Source organism: Haliotis rufescens, unplaced genomic scaffold (assembly GCF_023055435.1).
Source record: "Haliotis rufescens isolate VD_foot unplaced genomic scaffold, xgHalRufe1.0.p SCAF_1, whole genome shotgun sequence".
NCBI lineage: Eukaryota > Metazoa > Mollusca > Gastropoda > Lepetellida > Haliotidae > Haliotis > Haliotis rufescens.
In genome coordinates this window covers 23,651,617-23,675,389 of record NW_025963779.1, presented here as the reverse complement: position 1 = coordinate 23,675,389, position 23,773 = coordinate 23,651,617, and the positions used below count along the sequence as shown (strand labels likewise).

At 38.7% G+C, this 23,773-nt stretch overlaps 1 protein-coding gene across 2 annotated transcripts in view; it reads left to right on the top strand.

Annotated features, from left to right (window-relative positions):
- Positions 1-23,773, top strand: part of LOC124131638 (solute carrier organic anion transporter family member 4A1-like) — a 140,737-nt gene that overhangs the window by 14,434 nt on the left and 102,530 nt on the right. For both annotated transcript variants that reach the window (XM_046495047.2, XM_046495041.2), the window contains exon 2: positions 17,651-17,861. The gene's annotated coding sequence lies outside the window, so the exon portion shown is untranslated. The remainder of the gene's footprint in view (positions 1-17,650; positions 17,862-23,773) is intronic.

The following is a 23,773-nucleotide window of genomic DNA, read 5'->3' as shown; positions in this document are numbered from 1 at the left end:
CCTTCTTTATGAGAAAATAAAATGAGATCAGACCTTTTTTACTGCTTGGTTTATGGATTACTGGCTTTCGAAATTGGATGGTGTGAAAAAGGCAAGCTTACTTTTTTAGAAACTGGAGTCAAACTTATCTCATTGAAAAGAATAAAAAATGCATTTTAAAAAAATGAGAAAATGTGTAAATTTTTCAATGGCTATGTAATTCATTTTTTTTCGTAAAAGATCTATGATAGTGAAAGCCAAATAAATATCTGGTCCAATGTAAACTTTCAGGGTGAAATACAGGAGTTATGGAAAAGTTAACATCTCATATCGGATGGTGTCATAGTGCTCCAATCATTCAGTCTCCAATAGCATCCTTGTTATTCCATAGAGATAGGTGCATCATGTGAAAAACTCCCATATGCCAAGAGTATCACCATGGCACAAGAATAACTTCCATTTATCCGCTTGTCCTCCTGTGTTGAGTCTTCCAGTACAGCAACATGGATCAGTGGAAGCAACAGGTTAACACCATGTTATATTTTCAGAATACTGGTCATGCATTCTCCAGTTGTAAGGGAGGGAACCTGTTGGTGTGGGATGACCTGTGAGGCGGGACCACCAGGGTTGTCAGCCGGTGGAGCCAGACTGGCCAGTCTCCACTCATTTACATGCAATTAGTAGTAGGGATCGTTAAGAGTATTTGTTTTGTGTTGAACTAAAAATAACCTTAAGTGATGGGTGTTTCATGTAGTAAAAATACTGTATTGTGAGACAATGCCTTCTACAAGGTGTGTCCTGGTATGTATTGTGATACGGCTCTTTATGTGCAGTGTGTTGTGATGTTTTACTGCTCTTTGAATACAATGTGTCATGAAACATGTCTGTATTTGAAACTCTTTATGCACATTGTGTTATGATGTGTATTGTGATACAATTATTCATACACATTGTGTCATGGTATATATTGTAATACAACTCTTTTTAAGCAACCTCTTTTAAGTGGCATTTAGACGTTGGGATGATGAACAAGGGAGATAGTCCTATGGATGTGCAACTTCTTTATTGCAATAAATGGTGTTGATACTAACATCATTATCATGCAAGTGATGATCACTTGCTTCATAACAGTGTTTGTCTCTAAAACGTCACATTCATTGTAATAAAGACGTTGTATATCTCCCTTGTGTTTTTCAGCACGTCTTGGTATATATTGTAATACAATTCTTTTTATGCACATTGTATCATGGTATGTACTGTGATACAACTGTATATATATATACCATATTTCATGGTATATAATGTGATACATCTCTTCGTGCCCATGATATCAATCACTGGATTGTCTGGTCCAGACTCGATTATTTACAGACCGCCGTCATATAGCTGGAATATTGCTGAGTGCAGCGTTAAATGACAAACCAAACCAAAAACTTCATGCAGTGTGCCATGGTGTGGTGTTTATTGTGATACAACATTTCATATGCCCCTGTTTCATGGTATATCATGTGTTGTAATCTCTTCATGCAGAGTGCCATGGTGTGTATTGTGATACAACTTTTCATATGCCCCTGTTTCATGGTGTATAAAGTGTTACATCTCTTCATGCAGTGTGTCATGGTGTGGTGTGTATTGTGATGCAACCCTTGGTGTGCCATATACCAAACTCTGGCCCTACTCAACACTAGATAATTATGTATCTTCTCTTGAGGCAGTCATGCTAAGCATTGTGTACTCATGGCAACCTGTTAGAATAATTCAAAAGGAAAGTTGTTGTCACTTCACTGTTGTGTGTCTTCTTTCTTCTTTTGAGGTTGGATTTAGTGTTTGTTGCAAAACATACAAGTGCCATCAATATAGATTGATATCCATAGTGAGGGCCTTGCATTTAAACATGCTAGCCCTGATGAGGAGTAAATGGTTTATGGCTGAGTTATAGAGGCGTTCTGTTGCAATGGAGTAGATAATTGTTGCCAGTGAACCATGGGCGTGTAGCTTGTCTTTTATTGCCAGCCTTCTGACACCTTCGGAGGTGGGCTGATAAACTACAGGGCGTTTCTCTAATTACTGAAGCTCACCTGGTCAACAATATCACATTCTTTTTATCATGCATTCCAGATATATATTGTGTACAAGAAAATGAAGGTTGTTATCCAGTAGCTACTTTTCATCAAGGAGGCGGTTCGATTTCCGACATGGGTACAATTTCTGGTGAAGCCCATTTCTGGTGTCCCCTGCTGGGATATTGCTGGAATATTGCTAAAAGCGGCGTAAAACCATACTCACTCACTCACTCACTCACACACTAATCAAGGAGGCAAAACTGTTTGGTTTTTTTTGTAAAATGTAATAGCATATTTATTGCTACATAAGAGAGAACTCTTTCTAGCAGTTACATTTGCAGAAGCAATGGTGCTTACATTAAGAAATTAATTAATAATTAAATATTTTTTTCTGTTGTTTTAAATTAAATTGATGCAATTGGATGAAACTCAGCTTTTGTCTTAATCACGCTGAAAATTCATTTCGGCTCTTGGGGGGAATTTGAAATCAAAACGTAACTGTACAATTGTCTGTTAGATGTTGACACAAGGTTACAGTAGAGCGTGGTGTTAGTGTTTCGTGTCAGGTATTCAAATATCCGACTTTCTCCCTGAATAGTTAATAGTTAACACAACCATGAACATATGGTTGTCCCATGTGGCTAGGAAAGGCGATCATGCTGACAGTAGTTTTGTCATGAAGATACACTTTTCACATTGCATAAAGTGGGATAGGGTTACACAGTATGAGGTTTGTACATAAATCTCCCTTTTTCCGCTGTGGACGCTGATGTTGGTATGTGGTCCTGAGAAGTCCAGAAGGCTAGTGTCAAATATGAAATATGAAAAATATTGTTCCTTCATATCACTGCTTTTACTACTGGAAGTCAAGTCCATAAATTTTTAGTTTTATGTGGAAGAAGGTTTATCTAACATTGCTTATGAAATCCTAAATCCTGAATGCTTTCCAGGATGTCAAACATGGTACAAACCTTTGTTCAAAGGTCTTCAGTTGATGGGTAAGTTCTGGCTGTAGGCAGTTTCCAGGTTAATAACAAGTGGACTTGTTGAGAAATGTTATTTTCTGTATAAGATGAGAGATTCCTATTAGTTTTGATCTCATAAAATCCTAAGACTTTAAATGAGCTTATTTGATTTTCAGGATGTCAAATGTTCTATGTGATAACCAAATATTTGTTCAATGGTCATGACATTAATATTTTATGCTGTGTGTGACAGTTGTCATGTTCACAGTAGCCTGGAGGATGAACAATGGACCTAGATGTAACAAATGTTATAATTGGGATAACACGTTCTTAGTAAAGTACAGATTTTTTTCGGGGGGAGGGGGGGAAGAGTTGTTTCCCATCCGGGATTCAAACCCACACTGCCAGAGTGAGGTACCCAGTCACCAGCAGGCAAAGTCAGCGATCTAACACCAAGGCTTCCACAAAAATGAAAGTCCAATAACTGTTAGTCTAACATTTGTTACATTTGACTACTTTCTAAATGGCATTGTGTGTTCAATGGACCTAGAGGTTTTTATGTGCCAATTCTGTGAACACAATATTCATCTACAATTCATGAAGTCTGAGTTGATAGATCAATAAATTTATTGTACAAAAATGCCCACTTTCGTCAATATGAAAAACATATTACAATTACCTGTATATGGCACGCTTATAAGAACATAGTTGATTTTATAAATATGTATCATAAATGCATGAAAATAAAAGTGACAAAAAACCCTTTCCATACATGGTAATACAAATTCTAAAGTTATTTGGAATGAACGTCCATATATGCTACTCAAAATAAGTTAAAGAACATGCAATTCTTTCATATTACTATAGTTAATCTGTCATGCCATGACTACTTCTTTGAGTGACCCTTGAAGATCCAGTGAAGAATAGGTCTTCAGCAAACCATGCTTGTTGTAAAATGCAAATTATGCTTGTCGTAAGAGGCGACTAACGGGATTGGGTGGTCAGGTTTGCTGACTTGGTTGATGCATGTCATCGATCCCAATTGCGTGGATCGATGCTCATGATATTAATAACTGGATTGTCTGGTCCAGGCTCGATTATTTAGAGACCACTGTCATATAGCTGGAATATTGCTGAGTGCGGCGTTAAATAACCAACCAACCAACCAACTAACTTCTTTGAGTATTACATATTTTCAAGATAATGGTATCTTAGTATAACTATTTCACAGATGTAAATAACAGCTAGAAATATACCAAGACTGTTATGTGTGTGTGACAACCAGAACCATTTTAACACATGCCAGTCAGCAGCACACTATTGGCCCTGGTTTGTATTCATTCTGTAGCATGAAATATAAGACATTTTCATTTCCTTCTTTTTTATTACAAATATCTCAATCTGTCAACAAATCTTTTTTTTGAGAAAGATGTATTTTGAAGCAAGCATGTGTAGCCCATTTACTGCATTGTCCATATTTGGTGTGTATGTTTGAATGAATACCATGTATGTCTAAGGAGTGGGGCAGAAAGGGTACAGGGTCATTGAGAGAAAGGCGAGAAAAGGAAACCAAATCCCAAACAGATTATAAACTGTCGAGTAGATAGACTTTCACCTTACTAATTACAACCACATAATTCACCTAGATTTTCCTTACTTAATTTGTTAAATGAACATGTGGGGGGTATTAGATTTTCCTGTGACTGTGTAACAAGATGATCGGCCCTGATTACACTGCCTGGCGCCCTGACCTCAGCATGATGTGATTGTGCTGCATCTTCACACAGTCCATCTCCGCGTGTTCCTTGTAGATAGAAGAGCAAGCTGACTCCAGACTAAACCTTTCACTGAGTTCTCAAAGGCAGTGCTGGTTTGTCTCCCTCACTCCAGAGAAGAAATTAATAATGAAACCAACTGAAGTCTAGAATAATTTGGCTAGTCTAGATTGCCTCAGTTGAAATTAATCATTGTTCAGGACTCCATTTGTATTATATTTTGTTTTGTAGATATATATTTTTATTAAAGATAACATATTTCTGGGACTAAATGTTAGTTTAAGGCAGTGCTAGCTGATTCCAGTATTAACTGGGGCAGTGAGGTAGCCTAGTAATTAAAGTGTTCGCTCATCACGCCGGGGGCAGTCGGGTAGCCTAGTGGTTAAAGCGTTCGCTCGTCACGCCGAAGACCCGGGTTCGATTCCCGACATGGGTACAATGTGTGAAGCCCATTTGTGGTGTCCCCCGCGGTGATATTGCTGGAATATTGCTAAAAGCGGCGTAAAACCATACTCACTCACTCACTCATCACGCCGAAGGGTTTGATTCTCCACATGGGTACAATGTGTGAAGCCCATTTCCGATGTCCCCCGCCATGATATTACTGGAACATTGCTAAAAGTGGTGTTAAGTCATACTCACTTACTCCAAAGTTAACTTACATGTTCTACAACTGTGTAAATTAACATTTAGTCCCTTTAAAAAAGGTATGTAGAGGGATAAAACAATCTTCTATATGAGAACCCAGAAGTATATTGAATCAACAGAGTACCTTCAGTAGATGCAGTAAGACTGTCACAGCTTCGGGTGCAGTCACTGTAACACCATGTGTCAACACAGTACCTTCAGTAGATGCAGTTAGATTGTCACAGCTCTGGGTGCAGTCACTGTAACACCATGTGTCAACACAGTACCTTCAGTAGATGCAGTTAGATTGTCACAGATCTGAGTGCAGTCACTGTAACACCATGTGTCAACACAGTACCTTCAGTAGATGCAGTTAGATTGTCACAGCTCTGGGTGCAGTCACTGTAACACCATGTGTCAACACAGTACCTTCAGTAGATGCAGTTAGATTGTCACAGCTCTTGGTGCAGTCACTGTAACACCATGTGTCAACACAGTACCTTCAGTAGATGCAGTTAGATTGTCACAGCTCTGAGTGCAGTCACTGTTACACCATGTGCCAACACAGTACCTTCAGTAGATGCAGTTAGATTGTCACAGCTCTTGGTGCAGTCACTGTAACACCATGTGCCAACACAGTACCTTCAGTAGATGCAGTTAGATTGTCAAAGCTCTGGGTGCAGTCACTGTAACACCATGTGTCAACACAGTACCTTCAGTAGATGCAGTTAGATTGTCACAGCTCTTGGTGCAGTCACTGTAACACCATGTGTCAACACAGTACCTTCAGTAGATGCAGTTAGATTGTCACAGCTCTTGGTGCAGTCACTGTAACACCATGTGTCAACCAGTACCTTCAGTAGATGCAGTTAGATTGTCACAGCTCTTGGTGCAGTCACTGTAACACCATGTGTCAACACAGTACCTTCAGTAGATGCAGTTAGATTGTCACAGCTCTTGGTGCAGTCACTGTAACACCATGTGTCAACCAGTACCTTCAGTAGATGCAGTTAGATTGTCACAGCTCTGAGTGCAGTCACTGTAACACCATGTGCCAACACAGTACCTTCAGTAGATGCAGTTAGATTGTTACAGCTCTGGGTGCAGTCACTGTAACACCATGTGCTAACACCGGTCAGGAAGCCCGTGTAATAAGTAATCCTCGTTAGACATAGCAGACATCTACACATCGTTAGCTAATTAATTACAGAGGAAGGAGGTGTTTAGCATCTCTGGCTCCCAGATGATATAGATTTTAATGTCTATCTTATTGGGAGCACGTACTATAATGGTATATGTCTGCCAGATGAGCCTAGTAAACCACAAGCAGCCTCAAATCATGCTGGCAATGACACTATGGTAGTTTGTAGGTGCAAGGGATCATTGAAGGGGGTGATATCAGCTTGTCTAGCAGAGTTAGGACAGTGTTAGTTTGTATGTGCAAGGGATCATTGAAGAGGTGATATCAGCTTGTCTAGCAGAGATAGGACAGTGTTAGTTTGTATGTGCAAGGGATCATTGAAGGGGGTGATATCAGCTTGTCTAGCAGAGATAGGACAGTGTTAGTTTGTATGTGCAAGGGATCATTGAAGAGGTGATATCAGCTTGTCTAGCTATACTAAATTATTTCAAGTGGAATTATATTCAAAGAGTCATTTCCATGGCTGCTATTCTATACTACTCAAAAGAAGTTAAAAAGCACAACTGGGGGGCACGGGTGGCCCAGTTGTCCAAGGTGCCGTGATTTGCTGTGCAGAGTTGCATCCCTTGGACACGCCAGAAACCCATGATTGTGGGTTCGGATCCCTGTTCGCCCTGATTATGTTTCTAGGTTTGTCAGCACCAAAACCACTGCTTGTGGGTTTCACCGAAGTGGTAAATGTCTGAGACCTGCATCACTTTGGGCTTTCCTCACACATTAAGCTGACACGCCGTGATATAACTGGAATAATATTAAAAGCGGCATTAAACCCAACTCGTTTACGCACTAAAGATCACAACTCATTCTTTCATATTACTATAGTTAACATGTCATGGCATGACAAATTAACTATAGCAATATGAAAGGATCGGGTGTTCTTTACCTTCTTTCGAGTAATATCTATCGCTAGAATATTGCTGATTGTGCCACTAAAAAACAAAAACAAATGATGTTATATGTTATAAAAAAATTATTTTTTTTATGTCTGTGTTCAACTTCAATTTCAAAGGATATTCTTTGGGATCTGTTTGATGATTCAAAGAAATTGATAGTGAGATTTTTTTCTTTCTCACATCGGTAATTCATTTCCAGAGGTGTTAATTACGGCATGCATAATTGTATTCTGCGAGGTGACCTGCAAAAAACATACCTGACCCCAAGTCCCACCAATCATTCATGGTCATTACCTTGGTGTACCAACACCAAGCTCAAATACAGACAAATTGCAGGTGTGTTGTGGAGATTAGGGCAACAAAACCAGCCTTCAGTGATGAATACAAGGTGCTGATGGTCTGTGGTCGAGAAGAAAGGTTCGTGCTGAGTGTTTTGTGGGCTTTGTAGAGGGGTGAGAAAGGCGTGGGGAGAGGTGTCACTTGGGTGTTTAGCCTTTCAGGGCCTTATTTGACATGGACTGACTATGTCAATTCACAAATACATGATAGCTTGGATAATAGTTTGCTCTGTTGTACAGAAATTGTGAAGTATAAAACAGACATTCTGTCTGCATTCTTGTTGAGGAATTTATTTAAAGGAAATATTTCAATTGTCTGCTTGTGTTTATCTCACAGCATGTGTGTGGCATCTGAGAGTCTATTTTCACATTTATATTACTCATCACAATTGTGCTGATATCTAAAATTAATCTCATGGTAAAGAATTTGGTACACTTTGTACTAACAGTTATCTAGAATTTCAAAGATCTGTTACAATATCTACAATTTTAAATAAATTCCCCGTGTGTATGACGTACAACCATAATTTTGCTCAAATCTCATATTGTTTCCATAACATTATACTAGAAGAAAGACAAGTTCTATGGATGAACAACTTCTTTATTACAATTAGTGCGACGTCACTTGCTTGATAAAGGTGTTAGGCTCTACACCGAAATGTCGCACTAATTGTAATAAAGAAGTTGTTCATCCATAGAACTTGTCTTTCTTCATCACACAAACTTCTAAATGCCACTGAAAGAAGTTAAACATTATACTACATTTGTTTCAAATGAAATCGTTAGAATGTACCTCATTTGTATGTGGAATGAACCTGTGTGTTTTGTTATTACTGTGCATATATTTGAAGTTTGTAGAATATTGCCACTGTTTCTTTGTTATCTCTATCTTAACAAACCAGAAAGGATGACTGCAAACTCTGGACTCGATTGTGAATGTTGTCATTTGAATACTTGTTGATGATGTATGGTGTAACAGTGCCCATGTAAGTGTTTGAAAGACATCCACTTGAACTACACTGTCACAGAAGATCATGTTGTAGAGCCCATATTAAGATGACCTAATTCAGTACACGATGCATTAACAGGACAAAATCTGGTCAGTACTGTTTGCTGCAGGAAGAGATGGTAGCAGCAGTGTGAGGAGCTTTAGTTGATGGAGGAGGAACTCAAAGATAATTTAAAGATAGGATCCTACCTGTATTTAGAGCTGGCATTATGGGAAGACTTTGCCATAGGGATGTCACATGTAGGTGCTTGATGAAACTGGGATTTTGCCAGTAAGGTTTTCATGTTCATGTTTCTTTTGGCCTCAATGTTTTGTTTAATGGTTTGTTTCCTCTGACATAAGTGTGACATGTTTCCTCGGACACATGGTGACATGTTTCCTCAGACACGTGGTGACATGTTTCCTCAGACACAGGTGTGGGTCGTTTCCTTGGACATAAGTGTGACATGTTTCCTCTGACACAAGTGTGACACGTTTCCTCGGACACAAGTGTGACACCTTTCCTCCGACACATGGCAACATGTTTCCTCGGACACATGGTGACATGTTTCCTCCGACACAGGTGTGGGTCGTTTCCTTGGACATAAGTGTGACATGTTTCCTCGGACACAAGTGTGACATGTTTCCTGGGACACAGGTGTGACACATTTCCTTGGACACAAGTGTGACATGTTTCCTTGGACACAAGTGTGACATGTTTCCTTGGACACAAGTGTGACATGTTTCCTCGGACACAAGTGTGACATGTTTCCTCGGACACAAGTTTGACATGTTTCCTCCAACACAAGTGGGACTTGTTACCTGTGACATGTCTCAAGGTGCTACCAGAGACCAAAGGGCTCTACTTACGAAATAGAAAGATCTTAGTCATGTATGAGTAGGATTTTACACACATTGTACCCATGAAGGGATTCAAACCTGGATAGTGGGTGCAAAGATCCACACATTAGCCTCTAGGCAGACCTTCTGCTCCCTTCTCTCACAGGTAAGATATTACCATCCCTTTGGGGCTTTTGGGGCATACTATTGTGACCTGATTGATTGTGTGTCATCGGGATCCTATAGCATGGAGTGATGGTCATGCTATTGTAGCAGGGCGTGGAGTCATCCCACAGATGATATCCTTACCTTGTCAGCCTGCTGATGGGGTTAACCTCTTTGGTCATGTGGACAAGGCGTCCGACCTCTGCTCAGAAGGTCCGTGGTTCGAAATCCCATCACGGGACTCGGAAATTTTATGGCCGCTACACTATCAAGCACTGTTTTTTCTGTCCAAGACTTGATTATATTCAGGCTGCGTGGATCCAGCTGGAATAGTCTTACTGTGGTGTAAAATAACATTCACTCTCTCATTAAAGAGACTATGGTAATTCCTTCTTGAGATATATTTGTATTCTATTGGAATATATGGTTCTGTATAGTAGATATATATCAAGAAGAAATTACTGCTCTATTGGACATATTTTCTTCTTGTAGACCAGTAATTCCTTTTTGAAATATATTTGAATGAGACCTACTTTTAAATATGTGTCCCAGTAGGATGGATATATCTAAAGAAGAGAATTACTGTTCTACAGGAATATAGATTGCAAAAGAATAGATATTTTGAAAGAAGGAATTACTGTCTTTAATTGAGCTTGCTCTTTCTACAAAGATTCCAAAGAGCATCATACAACTCATACTCAAAAGCTCAGGGTTACAACATTCATGGCCTCAGTAAAGCTTTCAAAAGGTTTTATGCTAGACATGTGGAGGACATTTCCAAATTTGATGTATCAGTGGCCAAAATTATGTCTGATACAATTCCCTATTTTGACTTGTACCATATGTTCCCATTTTTGCAGGTGAACAATTGACTTGCCTTTGCATGTGTTTGTAACAGGTGCCACAAATAGGGACAGAATAGGCTCACCTTTACAAGAACATCTGGTATCAATACTATATGATAGTGATTCATAAACACATGCTCATGATGTAGTTGGAATCATTCAAGGGACCCTGCTTTGAGCAGAATTGTTCTAGGATCATGGAACAGGATTTTGTTGCTTTTATTTACAGGAGCAGATATTCCAACAGAATAGATATATCTTGACAAGAAGAAACATACATCCAGAAATAATTTGTCTCCTACTTGAAGTGGAGAGGTAAGTGTTCTGTAGAAGTACATGCTGTGAGGAGGCCTTTAGGGGAGATGATGGGTGATAGCACTGGTCCGAAGGGCAGGTCCGAGGGTTCTCCCATGTAGAGTGATTCCCTCGCTACAACGCTACCTTCGGGGTCCAAATAATTGATGAGCGTTATAGATGAACAGCGGTTTAACTAAGGTCGAGTCGTAGGTGGTAGATGACCAATAAAACAGTATACATGCTCTGCCTACCTAACATGATCTACGTTGCACGTTTCAGAGTTTAAAAAAGATTAGAATAGAAGTTATTTATTATTCATAGTGTAAAATATTTTTATCGAGTATTAATATGTGCTTAAAAAAACAACACATCGTATCCCTTCAGTGAATTCAGGTGAATAAACAGGTATAACAAACTTGGTCAATAAAAGTATGAAATTTGATATAAAACATCACTGGACATGATGATTTACCATTTAAAATGTATTTTCTGCTCTCAAATACTTTGTTTTATATGCAGAGATTAAGATTACCGTGTGTATCTTCTCGTCAACTAAGCCGAAAATAGCAATCAGCTGTGCACACGTTTCCTCCCAATCTACCGCTGATTCACTTAAAAAGTACCCATTGATACAACTTCAAAGAATTTTGATGCAATGGTTGGAAGAAATTGTATCTGAAATTATTATTTTATCAGGAATAATATATTTCATTATCGTGTTATTTTAGTTTCAGATTCCACCATATATGCTTAAAATTATAAGAACCATAAGCGTAGCACTTTGTTACAGATTGTATGCAGGATATTTTTTGATGTATGGAACGATTTTGACCAGTCACAGTACATCATCACACTATATATACAAGCAAACAAACAACCTTCTCCGCCCATCGCCAACTGCCCGAACTCTCTTAACATTAACATCTTAAATCCTCATGAATATTTCATGATATATAGTTTCATAACAATCTGTATTGCCCTTTGTCAAGTATTTTGACACTATCTGAGCTATTAGTACATACATACAGCAATTTGTACCTCTAGTAGATGTATACTCATGAATAAATGGTACATTAGTCTACTAGGAGTGGAATTACCAGGGCAGCTCAGCGTAAATAATTTGCTTAGTCGCGACTTTATGATTGATCAAACACCGTAATAATATAGAGACTCATTGGTGAAAGCTTTGTAAACAGGTTATCCTTTCATTGAAAGGAATGTCCTTTGCATATTAGGGTAGAATACTGGTGTGAGGTTTCCATACTAGCATAGATAATGTGACCCTTGAGTAGAAGGACAGTAAATATTGAATACCACCATGATATAATATTAAATGGTGAATACTATCATGGTATAACAGTAAATGTGAAATACTAACAACATATAACAGTAAATATTGAATACCACCATGATATAACCGTAAATACTTAAAACCACTGTTATAATATAACTTTACACACTGAATACCTGTATGATATAACTTTCAATACTTAATACCACCATGTTATAATATAACTTTAAATATTGAACACACCATGATATAACTTTAAATATTTAATGCCCCCTTTATATATAATAGTAACTATTGAATACCACTATTATATAACTTTAAATATTGAATACCACATAAATATAAGTTTAAATATTCAATACCACCATGCCATACATGTGTGACAGTAAATATTGAATGCCACCATGATATAGCTCATTGGGAAATAGTTGGCATTTAAATACTAAGTATTTGATCAAACAAGAGGTTAGCATTTCGTCACTATTCCCAAGTAAGTATAGAGTCCCATGTTTTAGCTAATTTAGATAATGTGAATGTAGGAACTGAACTGTCACCATGATAAATGATACAATGACCCCTACAGCGTCATAAAATCTTATCTAATTAGGGTATAAACATTGGTTATGACCCATTATCAAACTATTTGTCTTCAAAACCAACAAATGTCTAATAAAATTCCTCATCATAAATGATCGAATGATTTAATTTGTGAGATCTAAAAGTGTTCTGTTCTTGCCATAAGGGGAACAAGTATGACATAAATTAAGGCCAAATTTTTGTGGGAGAAAAAAGATAAAAAATAATAATATTGTTTCAGATATTTTGTGTGTTCTCTAATGAGTTATCTAAATGTGTTGTCAGGATTGCAGTGTTTGTTAAGCTGGTCTTGTAGTTTAACGTTTCACACGTCGATTTTGTTAGTTTAAATCATCATCATAAATAAACAGAACTTTCTAGTTTTTTTGCGTCTGTTTGCTTTTAAATTTTTTTAAGGTCTGATGATCTGTAAACTGATTAGTAAAAACTATGTTGCCTTATTGGGTCAATGGGTTAGGTTGCCTTATTGGGTCAACAGCTTTAGCGTGTTCAATTCCAAATTTGCAATAGGACTGGAATGCAAAATTATTTAGCTTACCTTACTTTTCTTGCTGGCGATAAATAGCCTGTTTTTATTTTGTAATATCAAATTGCAACTACAAGTTTTTAATGCTCTAATACTTGATTTAAAAACAAAACTATGATATACTACTTGTTATATAGGTACTGTCCATCATTGACAGATTTTAAGATGCTATTATATTATATTAATGTATAATTTATTCAAGTCACGATATGGTCGAAACACTGCCGATGTGACTCACTCTCTAAATGTATTTCTCAGTGATCACAGGATAGATATGCTGCATATGATACATATGATAGATAATATACATATTTTTAAGGCACAGTACATCATATAAGAATTAAAAGCTTTAATATAGCATTAGAACCCAAAGCAGGTCAAGTTACCTTGGCAAAACCTTTAAAGAATGGGAAAGAGATAATCTGTTTGACACTGGAAATGTTGCTTAAACACAGAAAAACCACCCCTTGAAGGAATGCATGTAAACCTCATGTGTAGACTCATATCATGGCCTGATTGTTCCTTCACTGTAGTCTCCTTACAATGTTGTTTTCTTAGAGTCGCGTGTTGTGACTACACAGAGATTCATTATCAGCTGGAGTAGAAAATATATTCCGACAACTTCTTTTGCACTAAGTGACATTACACGCCTTGTTCAGATTTATTGCAAAGTAAAATCCTGACTTGTTTGAATAATTTGCATATTTGGAGATTGCATGATGATAGTAAACAAAAGGACCTCCACGTATGTCTTCTTGTATTACGGAGTTGGACATGTTTGTGTTGTCACGGATCACATCAGCTGATAAGAACGACTGCCAACACCTTAGTCATTCTTCACACATACACAAGTTTTTCATTTGTGTTCTTAATGTTTTTTGGCTAAATATACTTGAAAAAGAATTTCATCTTTTCATTTTTTGTTTTGATTTTATTGATATATGTTGTCAGGAAATTAGTCTTGAATCGGTTTGATTACTTAAGTAGAAATTTGGGATTGATAAACATCATCTATTATACTGTAGAGTTGTGATGTTAAGAAGCATGAGCATAAATTTCAAAGAGTCAGGACTTTCAGTAAATATAGTCATTCCAATTTGAAGTCCTGAATATAATTCCCAAGATGGGCTTTCCATCTTGGCCCCCCTCCCTTTTCCCTCTGAGGGGATTCTTGTCCCCAGTATCCCATGCTTGCCACAGGAGCCAACTTTAGAGGATCTGTGACTTGACTGATTGCGTGACCTCATACCCTGTATCATTGTTCATGCTCACTGTTCCCCTGGCTGGGATCCCAGTTTGCCCCTATTATGTTTCGAGGTTTGTCAGCACCATACTCGTCCTCATAGGTTCACCTAACTGGTTGATGTCTGAGACTTGCATCACTTCAGGCTTTCCTCCAACGATAAGCTGACATGCCATGATATGACTGGAAAACTGTTCAAAGGATTGTTTATTTACAGTGATGTAGCTTGGGTGTTGCTGACTGTGACACTCACTACCTCACTCCTTCACTCACTCACTTGGTTTTTATTATTGCAGACTGTTGCATTGAACAACACTCACTCACTCACTCACTCACTCACTCACTCACTCACTCACTCACTCACTCACTCACTTATTCACTCACTTATTCACAGCTTCCCTGCCATGATATTTCTGGCACTTTTCTAAAATGAATGTTGGACCTCACTCACTCATGGCTTGTAAACTTTTAAAAAAAATACAACAGTCTTGAAGTAGATTAGGGTTAAAAAGACATCTCTTTTGTTTATGAGAATTTAAGTATTTTGATGTATGTGTGCTACTCAGCGACATCAATGTCAAGCTATACAGTGTACATTCCCCCATGGTGTTTGCTTGACTACTGCCATTAAGCCACATAAAGGCAGCGTTTACGGAGAGACAGCAAATACAAGTCAAATGATGTCAGCAGCTCCCCAGTTTTTGGAGTAGCTACGAAACTGATATCATAACACTGAAACTTTTGTGTGCTGCAGACAAAGGAATGATGACACGGCATAAAGTGGATGTTCCAGTTAAAACAGTTTCAACACCATTCTGTTAAAACTGTTTCTTCACCATTGAGTATAACATGACACCTATTTGCATCTGAACTTTGAGATGAACAATCTGGTTTAGGTTTTCACTTGTGGGTAGTACACACACGCAACGACAAACAATAGCTCGCAGACAAGCTTCAATGCCTTGGAGGGCTCACGTTAAGTGTTATTTAAGTGCTGAGAAAAGATATATGGATGCTACACGTTTTCCTTCCACTTTTTATGTTAAATATTTCTAATGCTTCCAAAGTATGCATTATTCCTGGATGGGTATAAATAGTGTTATTGACTGTTACATTATGCAAATATTAGCATTATATCCAATTTTAACATTTTCAGAACTATTCTCATAATATTATACTCAAAAGAAGTTAAAGAATACCCATTTCTTTCATATACTATAGTTAATCTGTCATAGAATGACAGATTAACTATGGTAATATGAAAGAATGGGGTGTTCTTTAAGTATTATTTGCTGCATCATACTTCATCATGTTTTTCGCTTTACATGAACAGCTATGAGTAACATTGATATGTTTGTAGCGAGACTGATCAGTGACTGCTGGAGTAGGTCCTCCATAGGGGTCCAGTTATTATAACCTCAGGGCCCCAGCAATTTGTTCTCCCCACACAGACCTATATCCTTCATTTAGTGCTGTGTTAATATGATAATGGGTGCTTGTAACAGGAACTGGCACTTACAGTATCACCTGTCTCCCCATCTCCACACAGTGTAATGTCCATCAGTGGATTCCACAAACACTGGGCATTAGTCGGCTGATAACACTTGCAGTGTTTAGTTATCATTTTTATCACACACCAGCTTTTAAGTTCTGTTAACCAGGGCTATATTGTCTTCCTACTATAGCCTGCCCCTTTATGTGCAAATATCCTTATCACCATGGCTAGGTCTTGATTCAGTGTGTACTGTAGCTGGCTATTCACAACAGTTAATTGTAGTGCTAGGTAATGGCTGGAATGTTATCATTGATCATTAGTTGTTATGGGATTATTTCATCTAATTAGGATAAATTGTTATTGATTATGAAAATATTTTGCATATTTTTCCTATCTTCTCAGGCAATATTTCAGCTTGAAAAACTTACACAAGAACAGGACCATATCCTACCATCTCATACGGTATTCATTTAATGTTATATGTCTTTGAAGTTTGGAGTCATCATCATGCAGGTTTAATAATGACACTAATTTTTCTTTGGATTATTATGCACCGTTTCACATTGCAAATTTGCCATCTTACTCTCTTGCCTGTACCATAACCTGCACGCAATCAATTATCAGTAATAAATAAACAATTATGGACTTTTTTAAATGCATCATCATCATCATCATCATCACCGCCACCGCCACCACCACCACTTACTTTGCCAACTTTCTGTTCAAGAATGCTATTTCCAAGTGGATGGTAGTAATAAGGATTAATACACCAAGGCAGGTGTGAAACTTTGTTATACATCACTTACCAGGCTCCGCTAGAGTGATGCTATTCTCTATTGTTATTCATAGGTAGGTAGTGATACAGGACTTGTAAAGCAAGGAGTACTAAATTGTTATACATCAGTTAGCCAGTGTGATCGGCTTTACTGAGAGGCTGTATTTGAGTAGATAACACTAATCCTTGGTTTTATGGCATCGGAAACTGAGATTTAGTGCCCAGCTTGAACAGGTATGTGTACACAGGGGAAATCTCTACATGTCATTTATGGATTGTAATAGTTACATTTTCAGTGTTGATCATATCAATGTTTTTTGCAGGTAGATATATACAGTTTGTGAATAAGGACATGTATTTTTGATTTATTAATCCTGTGACGTAAAATATATTGGTATTATTGTGCAGGAGTTATATGATACTTTCATATGCATAAATCATACAAACTAATAACAATATTAATAAGTTTCATGTAAAGAATTCTTATTTTAGTTAATTCATATCTGTATGTAAGTATAAATTATCCTTAATTTTGAAGTAAAATCTGAGTTAAGATAAATAAATAATATTTTAGAATTTGTTCATGTAAGTCTGATTTAGTTTATTACAATAACCCAGCAGGTACATATTATGAGTTGGTTAGTAATAACACAATCCAACATGCTGCACCAGTTGGATGTCAACAGCATAGTAACTTCTCAAACCATATGAGTTTATTGTGTCTCTCATTCCTCTCTGTCTTTCCAGGTAGGCTGTGTCACCTGTGTCATACGTCGCCAGGCTTATCTGTCTCTCTCGACCAGTCGGGCTGCCTAGCCACAGCGTTCAGGATTAGCGGACTGCGGCCACTACCGTGACTAAACAGTTACACGTGGATGTAACAGTGAGTGGCGGCCGCTGAGCAAGTAGTGGACTTGGATGTAGGGGCTGATGTGGAGGATCCACGCTGCTTGTGAAGGTGAGCCAAGTAACGACTCTGTATCCAGACTCACTCCATGTTCACTGAGTGGAGAGGGCAGGACTTTATAACTTCCAATCTTCTGGCTAATCTGTGGGTGAATATTTGCAGTCCTCTTATGCAGTTTGATTTGTGAATTTGTGAATTGTGAAAAATAAGTATTTTTGGAGTCTAATTGTTTTTTTTCACCTTTATTAGTAAGAAGGTGGAGTAACTAAGTGGGTAGAGAGTCATCCGGGTGGGACTATGTGTGGACCTTACACCAGCACTTCAAGTACATATCACTCCCCATGGGGAAAAGAGTGGTTATTAATCTGATAACAGTGTAGGACACTGCAGGGCAGGTTTGAATGTTGGTGTGAGTTGGAATTCCACAAGCAGTGGAACTATAAGTGTGTGGAAACAATGTTCGACATTATACACAGATCATGGTAGTCTTCAGCATGATTAATTGCAGGTATGGTCAGACTCAGCGTGTGTACTGCCCTCCCTCATCTGAGTATTATGCTAAGGACCAACATAGTCAGCTTTGGGCAAAGGTGTGGTCCAATGTTTAGTAGTGTATGTTAGTGTTTGAAATTCTGCATAAACTTTATTCTATCCTTGCTAATGTCTAATGTGAAATTCGGAACTTAAGAGGGTCCCTAGATTCAAATACCTGCAGCAAACCACACAGACTCCCTTAACTACCATCACTGTGGTATTATGATACAGTTTGTAAAGTGCCTGTGAAATTCTTTCTTTTTGTCTGTGAATGCAGCTGGCAGTCTAAGCTGGTTATATGCCTATCTGGATTTACAGGGAACAGCAACAACAAGTTGACATAATACATTAAGTTTGAATGAGATGTTTTTCTTCCGGTTCAGATCTCAAAGAATGCGTTCATGCTTTACAAGCCTCCAGTCTACCTACACATTTATCATAGGAATTATGTGTAATGAGTTGTACTAGTTATTATGAACCTTGCTGTCAGAACACTGTTGTAGGCCCCCCTGGTCTTATGGGTAATGAACGAAACAAGTCACTGCAGGGGGATACACTTAGCCTGCTGAGCTTTACCCCTGTGTTGGGACTCGTGATCAAATACGTGGGGAGCCAGGGAATGTGGGTTTGAGTCTTAGCCTGGGTGTGGCTGGTCGTAATGGTTGCTGATTTGTACTTGGGCTGTAATGGATGATCATTTGTGAGGATTTGCACAATACTCTCAAAAAGTTAAACACCACCTGATTCTTTCATATTGCTATGGAAATACTATAGTGATATGAAAGAATCGGGTGCTCCTTAACTTTATTTTAGTAGCATTTTATTGATCAGGGATAGATATGCATATTTTTTCAGGTGCACCAGTGCACACATAAAGATGTTTCAGTGTGCACTTTGATCCATCTGCAGACTCCATGAATATCATTTCACTAAGGCGAGATAACAAGCAGTCACAATTTAGAAAGACTTGATCCTTTCTCTTCACTGAGATTGATGATAGCCAACTTTACACTGTGCATCATACTGAGCATGTTCACATCTTCATAAGTTCCCATGTGTTTGTCATGGTTCCTTCTGCGAAAGTACATTTATCCCTGGCTTCATTTAACAACCATTGTCGCATGGTACTGTTGTTAACAAAACATTATTTATGAGTGTGCTCTTTAAACACTGGGAGCCTATTTTAACAGTGTCATTGTCATTGAAATACATGTACTAGGGATTTCGAACTCTGTTCATATACAATTATCCCTGACTTATATTACCTATCACACACAATCTCCTTTAAATAAGATATTAGTTCTCACTACCGCTAAACAAAGATCTGAGGACATCTGATTACGGGTCACGTCAGACTGACCGTTCAGGAACGTTGACCGACCAATGGAATGATGACAAGAAGTTGACATTGGCCAAGCAGAAGGCAGCTTTCTCCTGCTTTATGGCACTAGTTTCAAACTGGCGACTATGCTTCGAAACATATTTTGACAAATTCTCGATTAAAATTTAAAAAAAAACATGAACAAAAGAACATTCTGGAATGGTTAATAGATGGTCTACATTGTATGGATTCAGTCGTAAAGCCTGTATTTGTCATTTGGAATACCCCATGTTAAATATCACACAAAGCTGTCATTCCTGTCACTGTTATCTTAACAATTGTTGTAACTTGATTTCAACTTTAATCAAATTGTTTCCAGTCTCTTTTTCCCACATTTTCGGTCATTAAGAACTCTCATGTTTAGAAAACAGCTCAGCTTCATGGCCAAGGGGTACATTTTTAGTTTAGCTACAAATTACATTAATGTGTTTTGCGTTTTTATGACCCCATAAAACACTCAAAGTAACTCAATAGAAGAGCTGTTTGTGTTTAATGTTTCACTCAATTAGGATGGTGCTTTGTTACACCGGCTTATAACGAAACATTATTCACTTCCCCCACAGGAGAGTTATTATAATTTCAAAATTGCATGTTTCAATGTCAGGATTTTTGTCTCCCCACTGATACCATTAACTTTCTTGTGGCTGTAGTAGAAAGATGATTCACCTTATTAACAAGTCAAATAATGTCTCCCACTAGCAATGCGGTTATTTGGTCACGGGAGCGACATTTTGATGTACGGGCGGCCGTTTCATAAAAAGTAGCTGTTGAATAGAATATGAGACTATCCTGTTAGACCTCATTGTGATAATAATTTTTAGCCATTGCTCCATCTCTGTTACTCGTCCTATGACATTCTTGTACTCATCTGGTTTCTGGCTGGAGAAAGTGAATTAAATGTTGGAAATGATAAAAACTTAAAATTATTTAAATTTTTCATTTTATATTCAGATTACGTATCTGAAAGTAGTTGTCTTGCTGTTTGTTTTGATGAGTGGACGAGTGAAACGGGGTTTGTGTTTCACATAGAGTATGTGAAGTACTTAATGAATAACAATGACAAGATCCACCCTGTAAGCTACACTGTTTGATTAGAGGGGCCTTCAGAAAAGTGTTATCATAAATGAATTATAATGTAAAATAATAATGAATATGAATTATATAATAACATCCCAAATTAAATAAAGTATAAGAATGGTCAAAAGAACATTGACTTCCAACTCTATCCCAGGATTTGCCACAGGTTTATAGTGTTGGAGACTACAAGTCACTGAGCCTGACCACCAGATCCGTTCTGTCACTCAATACGTCATATATGTTGCCGAGGACCACTTCTATCCCAGGATTTGCCACAGGTATATAGTGTTGGAGACTACAAGTCACTGAGCCTGACCACCAGATCCGTTCTGTCACTCAATACGTCATATATGTTGCCGAGGACCACTTCTATCCCAGGATTTGCCACAGGTATATAGTGTTGGAGACTACAAGTCACTGAGCCTGACCACCAGATCCGTTCTGTCACTCAATACGTCATATATGTTGCCGAGGACCACTTCTATCCCAGGATTCCCACAGGTATATAGTGTTGGAGACTACAAGTTACTGTAATACAGCTGGGATGTTGCAGACTGTAGACAAGTGACATGACTACAGGTTTCTGTGATATATATGATAATGTTGCTGACCACTATACAGATGTGATATTGATGACTTTAGACTAGTGACTAGCCTTGCTCCAAGTCTGTACTGAATGATAAGTCCATGGATGTATAGTAATTCTATCCTTGTCTAGATGAACAGACAGAAGGAATGCCAGCTTTTTTGGGGGGACAACTTGTTCTTATTATTTCTAGAATCTAGGAATTATGGTTTAAACTAACAATCATTGCCTTAGAGACTTGTGCAAGTGTAACCAATGAACATATAGCTTAAATGTTGCCTAACCAGCACAAAATCCAGATCATTCCCTGAAAATTTGATAGCACTGGGATTTGCTAGTTGACGGATTTAGCCAGAAGTTGAGTCTAGGAAGTGCTGAGATTACACAGGCATTAAATAGCACTGTTTTCTTCTGTCAGGGGCTTGTCAAATCCTCACAATAAAGCAAGAAGATGCTTTCTTTCCTACACCATCTTCCAATGTAAGACCATGTCATTCAAAGAATGTTTATATCTGCCACCATGAATAATCGTAGAATATGTGTTTATGTTAATTTTCAGCTTAACCTGTTAACAATTACGGGCAGCTAGATGGATGGTGTAAATCCTGTTGGGGCACTATGCAGGTAGCAGAGGTACTGTAAGTCCCCATGGTCCCTAGTATGGTGATTCATCGCCTGTTTTTATGTTCTAATATCAAATAATAGTCATAGCCTTTCAATGCTCCTTTACTAGTTTTAAAACAAACTATGTTAGTATATGCATATACTAGTTGTTGTACTATCCATCGTTGACAGATTTTAATATACTATTATAGTAAATTAATGTATAACTTATTCTAGTTTATACAATATTGCTGAAATACTGCTCACTCACCCACTCACTCACTCACTCACTCACTCACTCACTCACTCACCCACCCACCCACCCTCACTCACTCACTCACTCACTCACTCACTCACTCACTCACTCACTCACTCACTCACTCACTCACTCACTCACTCACTCACTCACTCACTCACTCACTCACTCACTCACCCACCCACTCACCCACCGACCGACCGACCCACTCACTCACTCACTCACTCACTCACTCACTCACCCTATGTCCAACACACCTGGGAGTGATGCACAGGGCTGACACAGGACGTACACATTCTAAATTGGACTTCAGGCTAAGCTGTAGAAACAGTCTGGAGTGTTTGAAAATCTTTATGTGGATGTAAGTGATTGAAGTTGGTCACCTCAGGCATTTTGGTAAAAACATGATGCTTTGAAGTAGTGTTTGGAAGAATTTAGGCTGAGAATGGGGGAGATTGAGAGACTGAGCATGGGGGAGATTGAGAGACTGAGCATGGGGGAGATTGAGAGACTGAGCATTGGGGACATTGAGAGGCAGAGCATGGGGGAGATTGAGAGGCAGAGCATGGGGGAGATTGAGAAACAGAGCCTGGGGGAGATTGAGAAACAGAGCATTGGGGAGATCGAGAGGCAGAGCATGGGGGAGATTGAGAGGCAGCATGGAGGAGATTGAGAGACAAAGCATGGGGGAGATTGAGAGGCAGCATGGAGGAGATTGAGAGGCAGAGCATGGGGGAGATTGAGAGGCAGCATGGAGGAGATTGAGAGACAAAGCATTGGGGAGATTGAGAGGCAGCATGGAGGAGATTGAGAGACAAAGCATTGGGGAGATTGAGAGGCAGCATGGAGGAGATTGAGAGACAAAGCATGGGGGAGATTGAGAGGCAGCATGGAGGAGATTGAGAGACAAAGCATTGGGGAGATTGAGAGGCAGCATGGAGGAGATTGAGAGACAAAGCATTGGGGAGATTGAGAGGCAGCATGGAAGAGATTGAGAGACAAAGCATTGGGGAGATTGAGAGGCAGAGCATGGAGGAGATTGAGAGACAAAGCATTGGGGAGATTGAGAGGCAGCATGGAGGAGATTGAGAGGCAGCATGGAGGAGATTGAGAGGCAGCATGGAGGAGATTGAGAGACAAAGCATTGGGGAGATTGAGAGGCAGCATGGGAAGATTGAGAGGCAGAGCATGGGGGAGATTGAGAGGCAGCATGGAGGAGATTGAGAGACAAAGCATGGGGGAGATTGAGAGGCAGAGCATGGGGGAGATTGAGAGGCAGCATGGAGGAGATTGAGAGACAAAGCATTGGGGAGATTAAGAGGCAGCATGGAGGAGATTGAGAGACAAAGCATTGGGGAGATTGAGAGGCAGCATGGAGGAGATTGAGAGACAAAGCATGGGGGAGATTGAGAGGCAGCATGGAGGAGATTGAGAGACAAAGCATGGGGGAGATTGAGAGGCAGCATGGAGGAGATTGAGAGACAAAGCAAGGGGGAGATTGAGAGGCAGCATGGAGGAGATTGAGA